Below are 9,884 nucleotides of genomic sequence, written 5' to 3' on the forward strand. Positions count from 1 at the left end.
CATATATCTGTAACCGGCACTAGAATTATAAATGTAATATTTGATCTCATTACTCATCTCTGTGTGTAACTGGACACAACAATCTTAACAGATGCTTTGGACCTGCACCTGTTTTGTTTCCTTTCTATGTTACAGTTTATGAAGTGACTGATCACAGATCAGTCACTCATATTCACAGTTTTAATATCAGGATGTAACTGTGAGTAATGTTCTGCTATACTAGAACGTAGTGTTTGATTCTGGTTTTGTCAACTTTGGCTTGTTTACCAGCTCATTGTGTTTTGTTCTCCCTGTTTTGTTCTGTTCCAGGCAAATAAACGAATACATTTTTAAAAAAATACTAGCAAATAGACACTCTATCCTACAAATCCTTTTTTAGCAACCAAGAACTCTCACCAGCATATCAAACATGAGCATTTTGTTGATGACTTGAGGAGAAACCCAGGGAGAGCAGTTTGGATGGCACCAGCTCAAACAATTTATTTCTCCTAACCCACAAATAATTCCAAATTCCTTCCTAAAACTCCTTAAAACTGTCTGTACCACAATGCCTACAGCAAAGGGACTCATCCCGACCCTTTAGTTTCATATGTAAAACTTGTTATACCATGACCTTCACACCTTCGTAGTCAGGTAGGAGGAGGAACTGGGTCCCTCACATTCCTACACAAACTGGAATACAATATTAGCTACCACTTCACAAATTTTCCAGATGTAACCCTCAAAGAGGGTGCAGACAAATTGTTCAGTAGTTGGTATCATACCCCAGCCAGATTGTTATCAAAAGTGTCCTATGCCAGGTATCTGTAAGCAGATGAGGTGTAAGTGCCGGGTGGCCTCCTCATTTTGAAGGGCAATCAAGGGTCTGGTGTCAGAACTCTTTGGATGCTGGATACAACTCATGGCTTGCACAACATTACTGCATGTCTATCCAGTAGGGCTGTCCCACCCTCAAAATAAACTTTACTTATTTATATGACAGCAACCGTTTCAAAACTATGGTACAAACCTGAATTGCTTTCCTTATGGGTCACTAGCACCTGAGTGCTAGTGACCCATACTGCACATGCATTGGCTGAAGACAGCTCCAGGAAGCTGCCTATACTCTGCTTGGGAGCATGCACATCAGAAAGGGTCCAGGGAGACTACATAACCCATGATTCCTTGGAGGCTGCTCACATTACGCATGCACCACAGTGCAGTACAAGTAGCAGACCGTACTCTGCATGGGTCACCTGAATGCAGCACCACAGCGCTAGTGGCCGATACTGAGCATGCATTGGCTAAACGCAGCAACAGAGTGCTGCTCATAATGCACGTTTCCCCCAAGCATGGCACCAAGCAGTGTGTGTAGGTTTAGCCCCAGTTGGGAGTGTGCATGTCAAGGTGGATCCAGGAAGACACTGCAAAGCAAAGGAGCCACTCTATTGGTGGGAACTCCACACACCAGACTTACAAAGACTGAAGTTGTAAAGACCTCACAAAAGAGGGAACAGGAAACAATGGTGATGTAAGGTATGCAACTACATCTATCTTTTTTATGGAGTGTTTTATAACACTTTAAAATAAAGTTGTCATGTGAGAAATATGGGGCAGTCATTAATGATCTCCTTGTGCAATTGCTAGTTGCTTGGCTGTCATTATAACCCTATGACCTACTTGTTTTCCAAATCATTGATTCAAGTATGCAGATCAGGAAAGTCAGAGAAAAGTAAGGAGTCCTTATCTAAATACTTGTTCTTTGGCAAAGTGGGTCAGCATTATAGTCAAACAACTAGAGGTCATTAATGACAGCTTCCTTGTTTTTTCTCATCACATAATTCCTTTAAAAGCCCCAGTGGACAATTTTGGACCAGTATGCAAAATATAACAAGCTTACAAATGTCAACAGAAGAGTTTCCTCTTGAACAAATGATCTTTGCCCTGTTAATGGATTAGCTTCCCCAGCATTTGATGAATAAAAATGCTGCGGGGAACACAATTTAAAGAGATGGCTAATCAACACCCCATATATGTGAGATCACATTCAGTGGTGCACTGAATACACTTCCACCCATTATCAGGCATTTCCACCCATATACACTATACACTTATACACTTCCACCCATTATCAGGCATTTCCACATGCCTCCATTTGCTTTTCTTAGAAAGTCAAACATAGAAAACTGGAATTCTCTGCTTTACAAATCTTGATCCTCATAAGATTGAGTCTAGGAAGTCAATGCTTAGCCTGCCTACTCGTGAATCTCACTTCTGGTCAGTTAGGCTGCCCATCACAGTAATGGATTGATAGGAAGGCGAGGGGGCCAAATGCTGACTTTGTAGATTAAACTGAGATTTGCAAATTGATGACCCTGTGGTTTGGGGCTCCCACTGAGCTCTAAAGCAAAGCTGACGCTATCTTCAAGTTCCTGCAGTTGGATGAAATAGGGGATTCAGGACAGCCACCTTTAACCAGGGTCCATGAAACCCTAGGGTTCCTCTCAAAGTTGCTAGGGGTTCCTAGAGTAATGGGCAATTTTCCTTTTCAGATATGTATCCACAGACATCAGGAATCTTTTTAGCTGTCTGTAAGAGAAGCATTCTTCCCACTAACCATCATTGTAAAGCTGGCCACACACCTTACAACCATCGCAAGACTTTTGTCTTGCGATGATTGTAAGGTCATTAAAAAAACGTATGATCTGCCCATCTTGGACAGGCAGATTGTACTTGCCATAATCGGTTCCAATGACCGCAATGCTGAACCCTGCTTGGGCACACCAGCCCGTGCGGCAATTATCTTACGATCATGCCACAAACCAGCCGAAAATCGTAAGATTCTTGGCTGGTTTTCGAACATGTTCGTAAGACAAAAGTTGTGCGACCGTACAGTAGAAACGGTCACATGCCTTCCACACACCTTGCGATTATCGTTGATCGCGGGATTTCCCGCGATTATCGTACGATAATCGCAAGGTGTGTGGGCACCTTTAGGGACATTCTTCCCAACAACCACCAGGCTAATCTGCTTCCTGCTAATTGGAGCACAGTAGTTGTGACTGTGCAGAGGTATCAGAGAGCTGGGGATAGACTGCTGCTCACACGGAGTGCCACGGTCCTCATCTTCAGTAGACTGCCGTGGTAAGAGAGGTTTGGGGTAGTGCAGAAGTGCTATTAAGGGAAAAATAAAAAGACTATTTAAAAGTTAACTATTTATGCCCTCTGACTTTGCCTACGCTATAAAAACCCAAGAATACACCCTAAAGACCCTTAGCTTAAATTCACTCTGAAGCATGAGCATTTTCAGGCGATTTTAAAGCATTTTTGAAGTTTTCAAGCTTCAGGAGTTTTTGTTTGGCCAATAGAAAGCAGTATCACCTGTGACATGATATTGTTGTAGTCATTATATCTACTACCTGATTTTTCTGGGTGGTGTGGTATCTTGTGCTATTGGAGCTCCTAATCCAGGAAATCTTCACATCCAATTTCATCCCAGTCCCTTTGCAATGTTCTTGTAATGGGTATCACTCTGGTGCAGAGATGTCAGCTCAGACCGGCTTCTAACAGGTTACACAGCGGGGAAAGTCTCCCTGCTGTGTAAGGCTGGGCACACACCTTACAACCATCGCAAGACTTTCGTCTTGCGATGGTTGTAAGGTACTTAAAAAAACGTACGATCTGCCTATCTGCATAGGCAGATCGTACTTGCGATGATCGCAAGCCATGCCCCCTGAGGGGCGGGCTTCCGATGACCGCAATGCCGAACGGGCAGTGTGCGCTTGCATCGTACGATGCTCGGCGGGTTTTCGAACATGTCCGTAAGTTTAAAGTCGTGCGACCTTACAGTAGTAGAGGTCGCACGGCTTCCACACACATTACGATAATTGTACGATCGCGGAATTTCCCGCGATTATCGTACGATTATCGTAAGGTGTGTGGGGACCTTAACCTGTCAGGACAGAGCGCTGCCTGTTAAATACAGGTAGTGCTTCATCATGCTTTTGACAGCTATGTTAGGTTACATTGCAGCGGCTTCTCAGATGCTGTGTGTAATCTAACACAGTAAGGTCATAGCTACAACAGCCTCTGACTTGGAGTCAGAGGCTTGAGCTCTGTGGATGGTTTTGGACCAATGGCAAAGGTCCAAGCTGTCCAATCAAAAAAAAGAAAAAAAATAGAAAATCATTGACGCCAACCATCTAGATGCCTCATCAGTGACGAGCAAGTGATGGACAGGGAGGAGCACCCTCCTCCCTATACACATAGCTCCGTGACCAGGCCTTACCAGCCACTCACCTCACTGCACGTCCCCTTGTGTAGAGGTTCTTGTGGACCCTCACCAGACAGATGAAAGTCTTCATATTCAGCATGGACACTCCTGTTCCATTTTGTTCACAGGATTGAGATTTCTAGGAGGAGAAGATGGTAAACACCGCCAAAGTGCTTGTGTCGCATGTATTCAGTTGCTCCCATTGAGATCTATGGGGCCAAAAGCACATGATTCTGCCTGAAAAAAGCTCATGTATTTTTTCACATGACAAGCAGCACAATGCTTAGGTGTGAACATGCATTATTGAATATAATGGTAATCTCCAATGTAAATGATGTCAAATCACAAATCACTCATATGTGAATGGGGGCTTAGGTACCATGCATTCCATTGTCTGTAGAGATATTTGTGAGATATTTATAAAACTAGGTCAAGCAGAAAACTGGACAGTTTGTGCAGATTAAAAAAAAAATGATGCAGTTTTTCTAATGATTTACTGACAAATGGTACAAAAAGCAGCTGTGTTTAATATAGAGCATGGACTGTAAAATAAACTGATTCTGAAAAATAAAATATACATCACAGGAAAAAATATGCCTGGTGAAAAGGCGTTTTTCCAATGTGCCCCAGCTTTATATGCAAATATCTTTGATGTGCACTGGCCCTTAAAGGTAGCTTAAAGTTTCCCTCATGAGCAGACAAACAGAGTTAATTGACTAAAATCTCTTGCAGGTGGTCAAGCATGGAAGTCCTTTCCCCCCCTCCACATGTTGCTGAGGCTGATGATAAGACCAGATTTTCTTCTAATGCTAGGACACCACTTATATTAGGAAGCATCCATAAAGAGATACATTTAAATTGTGCTTTCAACCAGTATGTGTAACAACTTGTAAACTGCAGTTATATAACCAGTCTGTGCAGGTACGTTTATCACATTCAATAGATATAATAGGCATGTTGGGTCTGTACTGCTATTCTAATTTGAAGTTTCCCACAAGGTCTGTGTAAAGGCTGAGTCATTTAGTACATTTTTCAAGATGCGAACAAGCAGATGTGACACACGGAAACCACAGCATCTATCTATTGATGTGCCACATAAGTTCAATTTTCATTTATATATCTGTATATTGATTTTACAGCTCTGCAGATTGGGAAGTTTATGCAAGTTGTATGTCAAACAACTGCACAAGGCCATGACAGTCCAGACCATAGTTTATTGGTATTAATACATACATGCTACAATTATAGCTCTGTTTGTTATAACATCTAAGTCGATGTTCTTCACTTCTGCGAGCAAAACTATGCATTTACTAGCAGATCCTTGATGTTTATTTTAAAAACGACTGCTTTTGCAAACTTAATCCAGCCACACATATAACAATTCGATCATTGTGGTATTACAAATGTATGTAATCAGGAGTATTGCATGCACCGTGAATTAGATGTTAAAAGAACATGTAAAGAGAACTTGTGCTGAGAGAAACCTGTATACTAACATTGCTGACCTATTTCTGAACTTTAGTTACTCGGAGTAATGTAGAGCAGCATTTCTCAACCTTTTTCCAGTTGCTGAACCCTTTAAAGTATGCACAATCTCAAGGCACCCCAGCCTAAATGTAAAAACCGATGTGTGACCCTATGGGGGAAAAAGACATAATTTGGGAATGTATCAATACTGGAACAGCTGTGTATGGCCACAAATCAGCCTCTCTCTTTAGTTTGTTCAGTTGAGATTTGAAAATGAAAGAGGCTGATTGGTGGCCATGCACAGCTGCTCCAGGTTTTGATTTCCTTCAATGAGTTTCCCACGTCAGGTCAGAGTTCTCCTTTCGAATCGGGAGCCCCCCTTCACACCAGAACCACCTTTTAAGAGTCCCCCTTTACATCAGGAGCCCCCATTCACATTAGAGTCCTGCCTTTACATCAGAGCCCCCCATTCAAATAAGGAGAAGATACTTTCACATCAGAAGCCTACCTGCACCATGGAAAAGCATGATGCTGTGCAATAATTTTGAGCCACCATGGTTGAGAAAGTTTGATTTAGACCTTCTGTTTTAATTCACTCTGTCTGACATGAGTAGTTTTGATACCCAGACCTGGAACAGGCATACTATGAATGTGTATTTGAATTCCTCAATTCTCAAGGTCTGCAACTCGGGCAGCACTGAAACCAAGGCATCAGCATGACAGCCAGGGCATTAGCATCCTTAAAAGCTGAGTTAAGCAATGGCAGTCTTGTGACCAAGTCCCTTAAAAAAACATTAAAGCCAGAGACAGCCAGGTAGCTAGAATTTTCAGAACGAGGTCATCAGTGGCAAAATCTTTCTCTCGGCGTGTATCCTTTAACAGCTTTGACATAGGAAGTAAACCTTTGCAATATGCGAGCACTTAATAGTAATGTGTGCTATAAGCAAAAAGCAAGCACATGCTCCAACTAGTTATAATGGTCACAGCCTTTTATTTTAGAATCATTCTGTTTTTGCTTTTTTTTTTTAGAAAAAAAAATATATTTCCTATTGACTAGAACACTAAGATAATGCAGCCGTTATCAGTTCATGGAGAATTCTGCACATGGGTTTTTAACTAAAAAAAACCGCTGAGATACTGTCCCCATCTGACCCTACTGTTAAGGCTGTGGTGACACTAGCTTATAGAAGTTTTAGAGTTTCTAGGTTCAGACTAGTGAACACCTTAAAGTGAATTTCTGCAAATGTTTAACCAAGCAGTGAAATTAAAATGTTGTTTGTGTGTGGTGAACGTTTGTCCAACCTTTACAAATGGTAAATCAATGTACAGCTAAATGCAAAGTTGTTGAAACATATTGTGAAAAGGAATTGTTCTGGTATGCTGCAAAGAGGATAAGCCACGACTGTTTTCTTGCTCGGGCTGGTAGATTTATTATCATCATACTGCACACAGTATCAGTTAATAAAGCTCATTGCATTGGTAACTTGATACAATTTTTCATGCCACACTGTACCTAATTTGTAACACATCTAATGACCACTGATGCATCCTATAACCATTACCTTGTTGCATTTTAAATTGACAATGCTTCCTGTTAAAAAGCACTTACTTGTTATGGAGTCGCCCCCTTCCTAGTTGCTCCCTTGCTGCAATTCCATTAAGGGGAATGAAAGATGTGTTGCCAGTAGTAGAATCACCCATGTTGCATAGTCGAACACCTCTACAATAACAAATAGTTGTCTCATTGTATTATGGTCTCAAACCAAGAAATAAGGAATAGCAAAAAGCTTTCAACACGAAGTAAAACAATTGAAAAGCAAATCAGCAGCATGTACCATTTCTAATGTATAGAAACGTTATTTACAGGAAGCCATCTTGCATCTTCGTTAAAGGTCCAAGAGCCTTTGTCACATCTCCATGTGGCTTTGAAAATGTTGTAACCTTTTATTAAATCTGCCAAAGGATTTATAATTTTGTCAAGCCCCTTTTGTGATGCTTTTGAACCTTCCAGACAGCACAGCAATGAGGGTGACACTACTTTATCTGTTAGAATTAAGGAGTACAGTGTTCGTCACCTTACTGCCCACAGACCGTTAATTGGACAATGATGCAGCAACAAGATACCCATAAGTCAACAGTTCTGCTCCGTCACTCTTACTGTACATGTAGCAGAGCCTGATAAACTCCCAGTGCTGCCTCTCCATGTCTGAGTATTGCTGTGCAAATAATGACAGAGAGCTATTGGTGAATCATATTGCATATATGTCTGTGAGAGTTCTCATTTATCTATGTCATAGCTAGCACTAGTTGGCCACATTCAACTGGACTTGTTCTGTAATGTTAAAGATGTTTGCAGCTTTTCCAGGCCACTTCTTCAGTTCCGATCAGCGCCAGGAAGATACCCCATCATTTATAAACATACAAGTAGCACAGACGCCTTAATCCAATCACCATGGAATGTTTAGATGTTGATGGTCTAAGAACAGAATGGGAGGTGTAAAAGTTGTGAAACTATCCTGTTCTAGTTGCATCTTACTAATCCCATTCTTGTTGTCTAGGTATTGATTCCTCGATTTGCAAGGCTAAAGCCCGGGTATACATGCATATATTTTCATTTAAAGGAGAATTATGAGGCGAGTGAAAATCACTCAGCCTCATAGTTCTAGCCGACCTGTGACAATGAAACTGTCACAGTCGGCTCAATAGATCAAGAAGTGAGCGAACACATACCGTCGCTCGCTCACTTCTCGATCTATCCCTGCAGAGAGCCGTGACTGTCACTCACGTCTCCCTGCAGGGATTCCGATCCTCCAGCGCTGACTGGCGGAATGGACGGGGGAGGGGGCGGGTACAGCTGGCTCTGCCTCTAGATAGGCCGAGCCAGCTGTCAATCCCGCAGCTGGGTGGATCTCGACAGTAATGTCGGGATCCGTCCCGGCTGCTGTGTCTCAGTATACCGCGAGCTGTAGCTTGCGGTATACCGAGCTTAGGGTGACGAGAGGACTCTAGTTTTTGTGTTCCCGTTACCCTTAGGAGAACTATGGGGAAAAGTCCTGACCCCATAGTTCTCCTTTTAACCTGCGAGCTGCACAAAGAAAATATAACAGATTCCTCTATCAACACTTAGGAGCGTGGATGGAGGAATCCCCTGCTGTTTTGCACAATATTCTGACAATGGTTGCTGGCTGCTGACTGCTGTCAGACTACCTGAATGGACCCTGCAGTTGACTGGCTGCAGGCTGTGTTCAGCCAAGAATTTTCCAACCTGCTCCTTTGATCTGCTGATCGAGCGATGCTCGTCGGAAGGCTGCCGATACCGATTGGTTTGGCTGGTGTATATCCGACTTAAAGGTGTAAATTCTTGTCAAATTGCCAGGGTAAAAAAATAAATGGCATTATATGTAAAAGACAGATAAGGTTAAAGGTCCTGTTGTTCCAGGTTATTAGTTCCTCTCTTGCGAACACTTGTCCTCTCTGTTCAAAATGAGCACCTCACTGTCTTTGGGGGGAAAATGTGATTGGATAAGGGTCTCTGTGCGACCTTTGTGAATATAAATGCTTGAGTATCCTCCAAATGTTCACTGGAACTAAAAAAAGTGGCTTGGAGAAGCTACAAAATGTCTTCAACATTACAGAACAAATCCAGTTAAATGTGACTAACCATTAGCTAAATCAGACTGTGATACTTCTGCTGGTTGTATCTAAAAATAAATGTGTTAAAGGAATATGCAACTGTATTTTTTAATAACTGACCTAGAGTTCAGCTTTAAAGACTGTGCAGCCAGACTCTGATGAAAGGAGGAAGAACCAAACATTTCAGGATTGGAAGTAATAGGGTCTCTCTCTCTCTCTCTCTCTCTCTCCTCTGTCTCTCTCTCTCTCCTCTGTCTCTCTCTCTCTGTCTCTCTCTCTCTCCTCTGTCTCTCTCTCTCTCCTCTGTCTCTCTCTCTCTCCTCTGTCTCTCTCTCTCTGTCTCTCTCTCTCTCCTCTGTCTCTCTCTCTCTCCCCTGTCTCTCTCTCTCCTCTCTCTCTCTCTCCCTCTGTCTCTCTCGCTCTCTCTCTCTCTCTCTGTCTCCTCTGTCTCTCTCGCTCTCTGTCTCTCTGTCTCTCTCTCTCTCTCTCTGTCTCTCTCTCTCTCTCTCTCTGTCTCTCTCTCTCTCTCCCC

This window comes from Nanorana parkeri, unplaced genomic scaffold, assembly GCF_000935625.1.
Source record: "Nanorana parkeri isolate BGI_ZX_2015 unplaced genomic scaffold, ASM93562v1 scaffold187, whole genome shotgun sequence".
Classification (NCBI taxonomy): domain Eukaryota; kingdom Metazoa; phylum Chordata; class Amphibia; order Anura; family Dicroglossidae; genus Nanorana; species Nanorana parkeri.